Genomic DNA, 14,491 nt, shown 5'->3' with positions numbered 1-14,491 from the left:
GTTGCCTGCAGGGCACCGTCCACCCTGGGTGTGCAACCGTGGCCTCGCTCTCCGGATGAGGAGACTGAGGCTCTGACTCACCCAGCCAGCCAGGGGTTGGGTTGCCCCTGGTCCAGAGGCTCTGGAGCATCTTAAGAAAAGCACGAAGAGCCGGTGTGATTTTAGCAGAGCCCCCGGCGCGGTGTGTCGGAAGGTCGGCAGGAGGGGCGAGGCCGAGCCGCTGGTCCTCAGCGCTTCAGGAAACAAGCCCAGGCTCTGCCTGACCTGCCGGTCGGGGTGCCCGCCATCCTGCCCAGGCGGTGCTGGGCCCACGGCTAGGGCCGAGTCGCCCCTCCTCCGTGCCTTGGCAGTGAGCTGCCGTCCACCCCCCACCTCCTCCCCAGCTCCGGGCTGGGTCCCCTCCCCTTGCTCCAGTCTCCCGGGGCTCAGGCCCCAGCCCCCTTTTGCCCTTCCTCCACTGGGACCCCCATGCAGTTCAGGATGGGATCCCCTGTCCTTCTCAACCTCCCCCTATCCTTTGGCCTCCCAGGGCGGACCCCACTCCTGTCTCTTAGGAGGCAGGGGCTAGCTCTGAGGTGAGCCCCACTGGGGTGGTCCTGACCCCGTGGGCAGTGACCACGCTCTGGCCTGGTGATGGAGACCACCTATAGTGGACACCGCGGAGACCTAGGGCCTGGCTGGCTGTGGGGAGCCGGGATGCAGTGGCCAGGGGAGTGGTGTGGGCTGCAGGCAGCCCACAGCTGGTGACCGAGCAGATGTTCCCCAGACAGGACAGGCTGCAGCCGACGCCTGGTTGGGTTTCAGTCTGAGGGGGAAGGGTGGGGAGAGGGTAGCCTCAGGCTGTGGGCCATCTTTGGGTCACAGGGGATGAGCTGGCCCCTGCCCAGCACCCCTGAGGGTACAGTCCCCCAGAACCTCAAAGGAGACTCTGCCACCCCCAACCCTGTGCCCTTCTTGGCCTGAGGGACAGTGCTGTCCACCGGGGCTCACGGGGCCACCCTCGTCATCTGCCCCAGGGAAGCCCGGGGGGCTAACGACCTGACAGGCCCATCGGGGCCCCGGGTCCTGGTTCTTGGGAGACCAGTGGCTCCGGGTCCATCCCCCAGTTCCCTTTCAGGAGAGAGGGCTGCTGATGGGCTGGTCATTCTGTGGACATGTTAGGGTGCCTGGCTGGGCGGGGCGTCTGGGCGACCAGACAGACCCATCCTCTTGGGGCTGCCCGGCCACCACGAAGCCCACCAGGACAGACGTCTGCTCCCTGGGCCTCCGACTGACCGGCCCCCCTCCCTCTCTGCCCAGAACCCCCTCTTCCTTCCCTCTCCCTGGCGCCCCGCCCCCCTTGGGGGCTCCCAGGTTGTGCGGGGGCGGAGCCAATGGGAGCGGGAGTGGGCGGGGCCAGGCGGCAGGCGGGGCCGAGGGGAGAGTCTTTGGGGCCCGAAGGGCGGGGAGCCCAAAGTGTCACGAGGTGGGGCACTGCGCAGGGCTTCGCCTCCTGGGTTCTGAGGCACCGTGCCCTGGCTTCTCCTGCCGCAGTTGCCCCTCCACAAACACCAAGGCCAGGCCCTAATGTGCCCTTGGCCACAGGCAGAAAGACCAGTGCGCAGCCACCCGTGATGCTACCAGGACCCCCAACAGGAACAGAAGTGCCTCCCATGACCAGCTCTGTGGGGTTCCCTGTGGGGTGGGAGTGGGGGCCCCCAGTCTCAAGGGAGAGGAGGGGGATCCAGCTGTGTCTCAGAGTGACTCCCAGGCCAGGCTGGGAGTCAATGTCTTGATCTGATTTCACAGCCACTAATGGCTCGTGCTGTTGGGGCTTCTGAGAGCCATTTGGGCCGAAACTCCCGATGTCCATGGCGGGGGTGCTAGGTGCTGGGTGGGTGGGTGCTGGGTACCAGGTGGTGGGGGTGCTGGGTGGTGGGTGCTGGGTGGTGGGTGCTGGGTGAGTGGGTGCCGGGAGGGAGGAGCCCCGTGGGCCAGGCCTGCATCTTCCCTCCCATCTGGGCTGTGATAAGCTGGTCCCCTTGAAGCCTGGTGAACTTGAAAGGGCGTCCCAGGCTCTGACACCCTCGGGTGTGACTGCTCCCTCCCCACCCCCAAGCCCTGCAGCCCAGCCCTCCTGGCTTCAAAGGGGTGGCCCAGAGTCTTCTGCAGCTGTCCCTGAGGGGGGGGGGGCCGAGGCTGATGTCCAGGGACCAGGCCATGTGACAGAAGCTGAAGGTGAGGGGACGTGGGGCCACCACACCCCCGTGGACCTGGGGTTGGGAGGGCCTGGCAGGGGGTCAGAGGCTCGTCTGGGGGCCAGGCCAGGGGACCTGGGACAGAAATGCAGGATGTAGGACACAGGAAAAGGGGCAGGAACATAGGACATGAGGTCGGGACCAGCACAGATGCAACCTGGGACTCGGGGCATGGGGTTAAGGACCCGCAGGTGCCAGCCAGGCTGCCCCAGCCCCCTGGGTGGCGCTGCTTGGGGCTTGCAGGTCCCAGGACCTGCTGCGGGGGCTGAGGTGGCATGGAGGGGCTGGGACCTGAGGGGCCGAAAGGTGAGCGCCCCCGGCGGACCTTGCCCAGACCCAGGGCGTGGGCTGGGCTGCCCTGCCCTGGGACACACGGGCCTGTGGGGCGGGCTACTGCAAGGTGGGGTACGGAAACAGGGGACTCCCACAGGGTCAAGCTTGTGCGGGGGCCGGGCCCCTGGGCTGGGCTGGGAAGCAGCCTCCACCCCATGCCTGGCACCAGCACCTGGCACGTCCCTGCTGCATCTGGTGGGCAGGGACCGAGGTTGCTGGGCACGGGGAGGGGCGAGGACTGGGCAGGGCAGGGGCGGGGCCTGGAAGCTGGGGGCTCCCTCTGTGCCCCGTGCTGACCTCACCCGCTGCCGGGTGGCCGTCCTGTTCAACCGCCCAGGCCCGGCTGGGCTCAGGGCCCTCACAAGATGGGCCGGGCGTCAGGGGAGCTGAGGGCCAGGGCCTCTCCTGGGAGCCCTGTGAAGGTCGGTGCATTCCTTGCCCAGATTCAACCCCCATCCTGCCAGCCCCACCCAGCTTGTCCCCCTCCCCGACGGCTGCCCTGCTGAGCCCTCTCCAGTCCCGCCTCGGCTCAGAGACCTCCACAAGCCGGTGCTCCCCCGCCCAGCCACCCCGCCCCCTGGACAGCCGCCGTCTGTGGAAGGGAGGGCCGACCTCCCATTCAGGCCAGCACGCATCAGTGACCCCAGGCGGGAGATTGCAAGGGTCCCCAGACCTGGGAATTTGGGGCCGTGGAGGAGGGATCTGCCTCCCAAGGGGCTTCTCTCGTGGAGACCCCCGGGGGTGGCGCCCCATGGAGCCCTGGGTCAGCAGCTTCCGGCGCCTTTTTCTGGCTGTGTTGCCTGGGGTCACCTGGGGTCATGCCCAGCGGGCTCAAGAGGCCACCCCCCCAGTGGCTGCTGAGCAGCAGCCCGGCCCAGACCCTGCAGCAAGTGGCGCCCCGGTCAGCGGCCCGCAGCCCGGCACCGCTGATTTGAGGCGTGGAAGCCGCCGACACAGGACTTGCACTGGCCCCGGCTGGGTGTGCCCATCCCCCACAAGGCTGCTGACGGCCAGGCCGGCATCTCAGGCCCCCGCCTTGGCAGCCTGGGGAGCTGGGGGGAGGGTGCTTTGCCAGCGCCCGTCCTGTACCAGCTTGGGGCAGAAGGAGGCCCTGGCTCGGGGTTCTTCAGCGCACGCCTGCTTCTCAGGCTGTAGGCTGGCTCCTTTTGGGGGGTCTTGTCTCTGGCACTTGTCTGGGGTGACAAGGCAGAGTGTTCGGGTCAGGCCGGTGGCCAACGCAGAGGACTGATGCTCCCGCGGCAGGGGGTCTCGGGCTGAGACACACGCGGCCGCTCCTCCCTGGGTCTGAGCTCAGTCCTGCCTGGGCCCTGCCCAGGGCTCGTGGGCTTGCCCCGCCCCGTCTCCTGGGCCGCGGGCGGCCACCCCCAGAGGCTGCGCTGACCCACGTTCCCCCACCCCCACTGCACCTTGAAGACTCCAGGGAAGCCGAGCGGTACAGAGCTGAGGGCCCTACCAGCCCCCCAGACAAGCCCTGGGGAGGGGGCGCGTGCTGGCCTGGCTGCATGGAGCAACCTCAGGTTAGGACCAGAGGTCCCCCCACCCCATGGTGGCCGGGCGCAGACACACACTTGATCCCAGGATGGGGTGGGGGGATCCATGAAAGGTCCAGCAGCTCCGGTAAGGGCGGGGGCGGGGCAAGACCCCCTCGCACCCAGACAGCTGTACGCCCCACCCCCGCTCGCTCCACAGCCTGGGGCATCTGGCCCTGGGCCGGCAGGTGGTGACAGCTGCCAACAGCTGGCCAGAGGGGCGGGGCTGCTTATCCTGAGCCAGGGGTGGGGGATGGAGAGGGTCTGGTCGGGACGGCTCGCCCTTGAAGGGAAGGCCGAGCTGGCCTCCTCATGTCCCCAGAATGCCATCCCTGGGCCCTAGAGAGACCCTGGCGGAGAGCACAGCCCGGGAGAACAGGACAGGCAGGGGGTATCTTGGCCCTGGTGCCAGGGCTGCTGACCCCCGGAGGCGACATCTGCCTCTGCGGGGTCCCCAGGGTCTGGGGGCTCCATGCTGGGGGTGGGCAAGGCCAGCGGGTGGGGGTCTTTGCTGGAAAGCAGCAGCGTCCACCCTGACGGCAGGCAGTGCAGGTGGGTTTCGGTGGGGAGGCCCTGGCGAGGGTGGAGGCCCCCCTCTGATGCCGTCTCTTCCCCCGGCTCAGGGACCCCTGAGCTTCCTGGAAAACTGGCAGCCCCTGTCAGCGGGTCCCTGGAGCCCTGGCCTCTCGCTTGGGGCCGCTGCCTCATCCCTCCAGGCTCTCCCTAGTTCCGCCCCATTGTTGTTCCAGTGGCCTTTTCACGAAGCCCGCCAGCCCTGCCGGAGCCCCCGCTCAGGCACGCCGTGGGGTGGAGCCCTGGTTTGGGACGGCTTTACGCTCCCAGCAGAGCCAGGGCCCCCCAGCTTTACGCAGGACCTGATGAGCGAGGGGCAGTGAGCTCTTGGTGGCCGTACCCCCTTGTCCCCCTGCTCCCCGGGTCACAGGGGGGTCACGGCCAGCCTCCAGGACTGCTCGCGTGGCCCGGCCGCTGGCAGAAAGTGTAGCTTGCGGTCAACTGCCAGGGCCTGGGGACAGGAAGGTGAGAGTCTGGGGGGTGACCACCCTAGCCCCTTTGGGCCCTGGGAGGCAGGCAGGGAGCCAGGACCCCAGCCTCAACCCTCACCGTGCTCTGTGCAGCCTGAAAGCGCCCGGCAGCCCCTCCCACCCAGCGTGCACAGGCCGTCTTCTCGGGCCAGCAGCCTCTCTGTGTCATGAGACCCTAGGCAGCTACCCAGCTACTCTGACCCTCAGTCTCCTCATCTGTGGCCTGGACGAGAGGACCCGGCTCAGGGGCTGGTGGGAGCCTTCGGGGCCTGCCTGGGTAGGAGGTGAGCTCAGGCCTGGGCCCAAAAGGCACGGAACGGCCCTGGCGGGGGGGTGGGGTGGTGGCGGGCAGGACCTCAGCCTGGACCCAGGCCCAGGGAGGGCTGGGGCGGCACCGGGCTCAGCAGAGGCAAATTCCTTCTTCCTTCACAACTTTTTCCTCTTATTTTGTTTCCAGTTTCTTCCAAAAGCCGTCCTCCGCCGTTCGTTCCTGGAGCCCCTCCAAGACCATCGGCACCGGCTCCACTCGCGGCCACAAAGCTCCTTTGACAGCGTTGGCGGGAGCTAAACCAACAGTGGGGGTGGGGGAGGAGGGAGGGGACACGGGATGCCCCAAGCGGAGGCCTCTGGGCGTCTTCTGGGGGCAGGGCTCCACGGGGTGGGGGTCGCGCCGGGTGGGTGGGGAGGACCCCATTTCTGGTGGGGAGGACGTTGGCCCCCCTCTGCCTGCCTAAGCCCAGTCCCTCCGGGCTCCTCTGGCTGAAGCGCAGCTCTGAGCGGCCCGCCGGCCCCGGCTGCTCTGGGGGCGGCCTGCGGACATCCCGGGCGTGCGCGCCGGCCAGGCAGGGCCCGGACCTCCTGCCAGGGGTCTGCCGCCACGGGACCCGGGGCCCGACGGGCAAACGGGATGGCGTCGGCCTCGGACTGCCTGCGCCCTGCCACTGTCCCCGTCTGTGGGCTGCACGGGGCCGGGGCTCTGGGGCCCACACGTGCGCACAGCGGTGCTCATTAAACGTTTGCCGTGGGCGTGCTGGATGCGGGAGGCCGGGCGCGGTTCCTCGGCTTCCTTTCTGCCCACTTGGAAACTGAGGGGCCAACCCTGAGCGTTGGGCATCCCCAGATGCCCAGTGACGGGGAGGCCTGGCGGGACGGACAGCAGGGAGTGTCTGCCTCTGGTCCAGCGGGGCAGATGGGTGGTGGTGAGAGTCGCAGGATATGGGGGGCCTGGCTGGGCAGGGGCCGGGGCTGCAGAGCCATGCGCTGGTGACAGGAAGCATCTGCACAGGAGAAGGTGAGGGGCGGGCACAGCCGAGACGCCTGGCTGCTGCCGCTGGACTCAGGGAGGCCAGCCGGGCGGGTGGCGGGCCAGCTGGGCTCTGGACAGGCTCCCAGGCTCCCGGGCCGCGGCCGGTGCCCGTGACCGCCCGCTCGCTGAGCCCTCGCAGCTTGGTCGGAGGAGCCTCGCTTGGCTACAGACACAAGCGGCGCCCATGGGGCCCTACAGGGGCAGCGGCCGGGCGGGGAGGGGGCCCACAACGAGGCACAATCCACCCTTTGTTCCCGCGGCCGCCTGGAGCCTTCGGGCCAAGAGGAAATGAGGGGAGCGCCAGCCAGCAGCCCTCGCCTGCCCGGCAGCCCTCGCCGCCAGGGCCCCGCGGACGCCAGGGCCCCGCGGACGCCAGGGCCCCGCGGACGCCAGGGCCGGGCCCAGCAGAGGAGCTGGAGGTCCCAGTGGCCTGCACCTGGAGGCCCACAGCCCTCTGCACCCTGCACGCCCACCTCAGGAAGGCCCGGCCACGGCCCCACCCCCGCACCCCGAGAGCTTGGCCACTGCAGAGGGCCGTGGCCGGAGCACAGGCCCCGGGCAGCCACTGCTGCAGGCTGAGGCCGGCCCCGTCCGTGGCCTCCCCCCCGCACTCCCTCCTCTCTCCTCTCCTGGCCGCTGACAAGCGCCTGTGCCTTTCCTGGCCGAGGGGGATCGGGGGAGGCAGGGTCTGTCCGGCTGGGGGGCTGGCCCACACCCCACCCTGCTCTTTGCCGCTCCCTAGAGCCCCCTGCACGTGAGCGAGGGGTCTGTGGCCCATTCTTGAAGCAGCCAAGCTCTTCCCTTCCCCCAGGGGGTCGTGCTCTGGGCTTGGAGCATTGTCCAGGCAGCCTGGGCCCCGGTGGGAGTGCATTGCACGCTTGTGTGTATGTGCACACGTGCAAGTGTGCGTGTGGGTGGGAGGGGCCTGGGGCCCCTTCCGTCCCCTCCCCCAAACGTGTCTTCACTCCACGCACCTTCCTAGAGAGGCAGGAGGCGTGAGGCCGGGGGACCGCCAGCAGCCTTGCTCGTGAGGCTGCCTGGTGGGGTCTCCCTTGGCGTCTCCGGGGCAGGCCGGCCCCAGTGGGGCTCCGCGGGCTGGGGGCCCAGGCTGCCTGATGTCTCCATCTCGGATGCATTTCAGCCTCTCCTTAGCCTGTGTGGAGGCTGAAAGGTGAGGGGCCCCGAGGCCCCTCTGTTGCTCCGAGATGCGTATCTCCCCTGGGAAGGGCTGACCCTGCCTGGTGGGGCGCCCGGCGGGGCCCAGCTTTGATGCTCGAAGGCAGAGATCCCACCAGTCCAGACGCCAGAGCAGGTGCTGCCTGGAGTCCCACCGGAGGCACAGCAACTTCCGGGTCACCTGGCAGGAGCACCTGTGGGTGAACCCCCAGTGCAGCCCCGGTGCCCATCTACGGCTCAGGTCTGGGTGCTGGACCCTCTGAGACGGCCTGGGGCCTGAAGTGCACCCAGAGTGGGAAGGCTGTGGGCGCACGGGGTTGTCACCACATCCCTGAGGCCCAGGCTCAGCCAGGTGGCCAGGATGGGGGCCCAGGGATGGCAGGGGGCGGCAGGCAGCCTGCAGTTTCCTCCACCTGATGCCAGACCTGAGTCCACTCCTGGGGGCCCAGTCTCAGCCCCCAGCACGGTGGGACTTAGGGTGAGGGACCTGCCACAGGCTGGGGTCCTCAGGGCAAGGAGAGGGGCTCTGAGGCCTGGGACCCTGGCCGCCCTGCCCTGCGAGGGGCAGGGGCTCCGGGCCTGGGGAGGCGCGGGTGCACACGCGTGTGCGTGTGACAACCACGCCGGCCGTCACTCACCGGGGGCTGCACAGCCCCACATAGACCACGAGAGCCGGGGCCCCTTGCTGGGTGTGGGGTGGGGAAAAGGCGCTGTGGCGTCTGAGCCCCGCCTGCCCTGGCCGAGGCACCAGCCTTCCCGGCAGCGGCCGGCACCGCAGCCTGCGGCCCTGCGGCTTTGTGGGAGACTCTGATGCTCCGAGGCGCTCCTGGCCCCACCCCCAGCCCAGGCCCTGGGCCGCAGCGAACACCTGGACCGTCCCTCAGCTGCGCAGGCCCCCTCTGCTTCCCTCCTGAGGCGGAGAGGAGGCTGGGCTCCGCAAAGGGGGGCCGGGCCTGTGGCTCCCGTCCCTGGCAGGGCTGGCTTCCTGAGGCCTTCCAGCCCCAGCGTGGCCCCCGGCCTGCCCTGTGCCCCTGGCCACCGGCGCTTGCCCGGGAGGGGGCCGCAGCGGTGCGGTCCTGGGCTGCCCCTCCCGTCCACCAGGGCCTCCCCAAGCGACGTCCCCTCCCGCTGTCTGGCCAGGGCTACCGCACACTCAGGACAAAGGAGCATGTCCCCTGTTTTAGGGCGGTGCCCGCCGCCACGGCTGGTCCCACGACCTCCCGGTCTCCCTGGAGCCCTCGAGGCGGGGGGGGCAGCGGGTTTCCCTCTGGCCCCCCAGGTGTGCTGCCCTGTGGCCCCAGGCCCCTGACCCCACCCAACCCGCCCTCGGCCCTCTGGGCCTGGAGGGGCCCTCAGCCCAGGCAGGGAGCCTGGGTCACGCATGTCCCCCAGGGCTGTCCCGCGTTTCCATTGCTTAAGCCGCCGCGAGTGGGCACAGCCGTTCCTCCAAGGAGGACAGCGTGCACGTGCGCCCAGCCTGGGGCTTCCCGGGGAGGCGGGGCGAGGACCACAGCCTGGTGGTGCAGGGAGTCACGCTCGGGCGCCGGGCTCCGGGGCTTGGCTGTTGAGAGCCGAGCGCTGGCGGTCAGCCGCCTGCGCCCCGGCCGGGCGGCTGAGGACGGGTCCGGTGCCTCCTGGCGTCTGAGCCAAGCGGAGGGCGCGGGGCGCGGCGCCCAGCCGCAGGCTCTTCCTCCCGGCCCTCGCGTCGGCCGGGCCGGGTGGGCAGCCCTGCTCTCACTCCAGGGTCGGGCTGGCGTGTGAAGGGGGCTCCGGCGGGTCAGGGCAGGGCAGGCACTGCAGTGGGACCACCCCGGTCGGGGGGCAGCTGGCCTGGCGTGGCCCCGAGTGGGGTGTCGGCCTCACACGCCGAGGGGATTAGTGGGAAGCTTCTGGGCTCACGTTACAGTTTCCACTGGAAAAACAGCCCCGTTTTGAACGCTGGCTCTGAGCTTTTAAATAATTGCAAATATGTCCAGTTTCCTGACCCGCGCTCACTCGGTGATGGCTGAGGCCCAGGGCAGCCGACGGAGGGCCAGGCGGCAGGCTGACCTGCAGCTCTGGGGAGACACCTCCGTCGGCCTGGCCGAGGGTCACTGGGGGCGCGGGACCGGGCGCGGGGAGGTGGGGGAGCCGGGGCCGCTGTGGCCAGCGTAGGAGGGAGACGTCGGGAAGGGCTTCTCTGTCCCGTGGGGTCATACACCGCCCAGGGCTTCGTGGGCTGCACCCAACCCCAAGGTCAGGGAGGCCGGGCCCTGGGAGCCGCCGTCTCGGTCCCGTGTGTGCCCGGACGTCCCAGGCTGGACATGAGGACAGGGTGCAAAGCTGGGCTCCCGGGGTCTCGGGGTGCAGGGCGGTGGGTTCGCTCTGGGGCTCGGCGAGCTGTCACCTGTCACCTGGTGTTGCTGACACGGTGTGTGTGGAGGGGGCCGGGCTGGGTGTGCGCGCACATGTCTGTGCCTGCGTGAGTGTGCACACGGCGTGAGTCTGGGCGTGTCCCCAGCCTCCTCCACACTCAGGGGGCAGGGCAGGGCTCCAGCCACCAGCGCCCCGGCATGACAGGGCGAACAGGTCTCCAGGGAGGATGCAGAGGTCCCGGGCTTCCTCTGTCTGCTGCCCTGGTCCCTGTGTGTCATCCATGCCAGACACCCCTGGCCAGGGGTGAGGGGTGCCCAGCGGCCCAGTGCAGGTCTGTTTGCTTTGGAAAGCAGCATTCTTGGTGCAGTGCGGCTGCCCATCCAGAAGTGCCCATGGGGACCCCTGTGTCCACCGGCCACATTTCCAGGTTCACAGAAGCCTCTTTCTGATGCCAAAAACCTCTGGAAATGCTTCCAAGGGCTGGATTCAAGCTTTTCGCACTTGGAAGTGGGGCCGTCTCGTGTAGGATGGGAGGCTGGCGGCTCCGACCCGTGCCCTCGCCGACTGCACTGCCTGAAGGGTGCTCCCAGCTTGGCGGTGTGGACAGGAAGCCGGGGGCCTGGGCAGAAGGTCTAGACGCCCAGTGGAAGCTCCTCCAGGCAGGAGAGGGAGGCGGTCCCAGGAAGGACAGCAGCCGAGGCCGTCCTTCAGCCCTGGGGGAGCCAAGTGCTCCTGTGATCCTGTGGGGGGACTCTAGAAGCCTCGGTAACCCCAGCTCCTCCCCGGGGTGGGGGGCCAGCAGACGGGCCGGAGGGGGCCCCCAGCGCCAGGCTGCAAGCCAGGAAACCATGGCCATGCTTCCTCACCGGGGGCGGGACGCCCTCCGGGTCTACGCGGAAGCTGCCGATTCCAGCTCCACGGAAAAGACAACCAACTCCGCTCCAAGGGAGCTCCCCCAGCTCAGCCGCCAGGCTCCCAGAGCAGTCCACCAGGGCCGCGGTGGCGAAAGCCCTGAGGCAGATTGTCTTTCTGCCAGATTTTGGGGGCAAGATGTAGAAAACGCAGAAAACCAGCAGCAATAAAAGGAAGAAGATGCCTGCAGGAGTCGGCTTGGGAGGAAGATCTGGAAAGGCCCGGGTGCCGACCACCTGCCTGGGGGCCCCTCCGGGGTCCTGCTCACGTCCGCCAGGCTCACTCCCTGCTGGCCTGAGACCGGAGTCAGGACCAAGTCAGCTGGGGCCAGAAACAGCAGCTGCCGACCCAGACCAAGGCCCCAGGACGGTGTGCGGATGCCCCCAGCAGGGGCCGAGCGGGGAACCCCGCCCACATTCCCACAGAGGCGTGCGCACCTGTGCATCTATCCTGGCGTCCGTCTCTTGGTCCCTGTGTGCCCAGCTCTGGTGCCGCCCCAGGCCAGGCCGGAGGCCCCTGCTCAGGGGTCCTGCGCCTCGTGGGGGTGGGGGACAGTGTCCTGGGTGCCCGGAGAGGGGAGGGGTTAGCCAAAGGTGCCAGAGTTGGCTGGGGAAGGTGCCAGCTGGACTCCTGGACAGAGCGACCCAGGCTGGCCCACTCACATGTGGCGCCTGTGGCTGGAGTGTGTCCCGAGGGCCACGTCCAGAGGCCCACGCCGCTCTGGACATGAGGGTGAGGGGCGCCCCACCCAGAGCAGGGTCCTGCCCTGCTCAGCATGGGCTGGGGCTCGACACAGCCCCGCGGCCACCGGGCAGCGCTGCGCCCCCTGCCGAGCCCGCACCCTCAGTCCTGTCCCGACTCCTGCGCTCTCCAGCCTCCCGGTCAGCCCCGCCCTCTGCGGGGGCTCTGGGCACGCCAGCGACGCTGCCCTGGTTGGCGACACAGACTCAGCTCACCGAGTCACCAGCCGGCCCCTCCGCGGGAGCAGGGCGGGGGTGGGGAGGCCAGTGGGGCAGCTCCGGCCTCTGGGCCCACGTAGCCACCAGCCTGGCCCAGTGACCGCAGATGGGGAAGGCACCGGGCTGGGGGGGCGTTCCCCTTGGCAGCAACGTGTGCTGTGTAAAAACAGATTTCTTTCTTTTTTAAAAAAAATTTATTTACTTATTTATTTTTGGCTGCTTTGGGTCTTCCTTGCTGCGCGCAGGCTTTCTCTAGTTGTGGCGAGCAGGGGCTGCTCTTCGTTGCGGCACGCAGGCTTCTCACTGCGGTGGCTTCTCTTGTTGCGGAGCACGGGCTCAAGGCGCTTGGGCTTCAGTAGTTGTGGCACACGGGCTCAGTAGTTGTGGCTCGCGGGCTCAGCAGTAGTAGTAGTAGTGCCACGGAGGTGCGGACCTGGGGCCTTGGTGGCCGAACAGCTGAAGCTCCCAGAGCCTCTCCAAACCAGGCAGGGACCCCACCCCCCTTGTCCGGGATCCGATCACTCACCTGGCCAGCAGCCTTTTGTCCCACTTAACGATGGTGTCACCAGAAGGAGGCATGTGACCTGACTTCAAAAGCACAGGCTCGGAGCCAGCGTTCCACATTGGTGCAAGTTACACGGAATGTTTTAAACTGTGAAAATGGTGTTTCTACATGTGAGCATCTTTAATTTCAGTGTGCCTTAAGGTTTTTTTTTTATCGTGGTAGACTCTACATATCACAAAACTTACCTTTTTTTTTTTGCGGTACGCGGGCCTCTCACTGTTGCGGCCTCTCCCGTCCCTGGAGAGCGCTCGGGGTGCGGGGGTCGGCGTGAGCCTGTGCTTAGAAACTTCTGTCGCACTTGGTCAGGAGATTGCACATCTGTTGGATCTCGTAAGAAGGAAACAGGCTTGTGCTTTTAAAATTTCAACTTCTGGTCATTTTAAATTTCTTTTAAAATTTCATCTTCTAGTGATTCTTTTCTTTGCCATATTTACCCAAGTATGGCCCTGTGACAGGCTGGCAGTTTCAGAGCAAAAGCCCTTCCGCGTGGGGAGCGTGGGGCACCCGTGTCCCGTTTCACGGGACCGGGCGCCTCCCGCGGCAGCCCCTGAGCCTCTTCCCGCCCGGCTGCCAGACTCGGGCAGCGGCTTGGCGGTGCTCGCCTACCTGAAGCCCGTGCGTGTCTGCACAGGGGCGTCGGGACCCCCACCGCACCATGCTCGCGTCCCTGAAATCCAAGGAGGCCGAGGGAGCCGAGCTGAGCGTGGAGGTGTGTCCGCACGCTGCTGGTCACCAGCAGGGGTGCCGACCCTCGGTGCCTGGAAGCACACGCGAGCGGTTCTCTGTCCGGATGCCTGCAACTGGCCACGAGAAGACGTCAGATGAAGCCAGGATGAGAACCACTCTGCTTGAAAAACAGCCCTGGGCGTGCGTGTGCAGAGTACGTGTGCAGCCGAGTGATGAAGCAGATGGACAGCCGCCCACGATGGGTGAGTCTGGGGAAAGGGTGGCCTGTCCTTGGCATCGATGTTACTTTGTAACTTTTCTGCGTGAGATTCTTTCCAAGTTGGAAGTTAGGATGAAGGCCGACCGTGGGGCCTGAGCGGACTCTGGGGGCGAACGGCCAGCGTCCAGGCGGGCGGTGTCCGGGGTGCTCGCCTGCGTGCCCGCCGCATCCCCGTTACAGGGTGATGTGTGGTCTCCGTGACTCGGGGCCGGTGGACGTCCCTCCCGGGGCCTCTCCCGGGTGCTGGGCACTGACTCACACAGACGGCGGGTGGGGCCCCGAGTTTGAAGCCTGCTGGGTCACCCGGCCGAGGGGGGCTGCTCCCGCCGAGGACCGTGGACGTTCCGGCCACAGGACCCGACCCGCTGGGTGCCTTCCTTTACGGCCAGACCCCCCGGGGTCTGGGGTCCCCAGGAGGCGCAAACAGGGAGTACGGGGTGCCCGGCCTCCTCTCTCCACGCGCATCCTGGCTCCGCGGCTCCCTAAGCTCCACGCAGGGGCCTGGGTTTACCACTGAAGAATTCTAGGAATTTCCTCTTAGTCTGAAAAGAAAACTCCTTCAAAACCTCCTTCTCGTCCCACCGCGGGGCGTGGAAGGGCCTCGGTGCTCTCCGTGGCGGCGGCCGTGTGCCTGTGTCTGGCGGGGGCGGGGGGGCTCTGCTCCCAGGTGCCCCGCCCCAGCTCCTGCTCCCCTGGGGCCAGGCCCGTCGGGGAGGGCCCTGGTGGTGGATGGACGCTCCCTGGGAGGGCCAGCCCCGGGGCAGCAGGGGGCTTCTCTCCAGAGCTCAGAGCCTCCTGGGGCTTCCTGTCTGTCTGGAGGCCTTTCTGGATTATTCTATAAAACTCGCCGTGGGCTGGCGGGTAGAAGCCACGGAGGGTTGGCCCCTGGCTCCCTGGCTGGCGGCTGTTCACTTCGTGTGCTGGGAAATAGTGCTGTTCGGAACCCATTCTTTCACCTTTGAAAAACACATCCAGCAGCTGTAAATTAATACCTAACTCGACACCATTTGTCCGTGGACATTTTCTGGCTGAAAGCGAACTTGCTGCCAGCTGTCTCGGCTCTGTCTCTTGGAGACGGCGATGTCCAGACTGAGAAGGTCTGGCTCCTG

This window comes from Physeter macrocephalus, chromosome 7 (genome assembly GCF_002837175.3).
Source record: "Physeter macrocephalus isolate SW-GA chromosome 7, ASM283717v5, whole genome shotgun sequence".
Taxonomy (NCBI): Eukaryota; Metazoa; Chordata; class Mammalia; order Artiodactyla; family Physeteridae; genus Physeter; species Physeter macrocephalus.
This window is presented reverse-complemented; position numbering follows the sequence as displayed.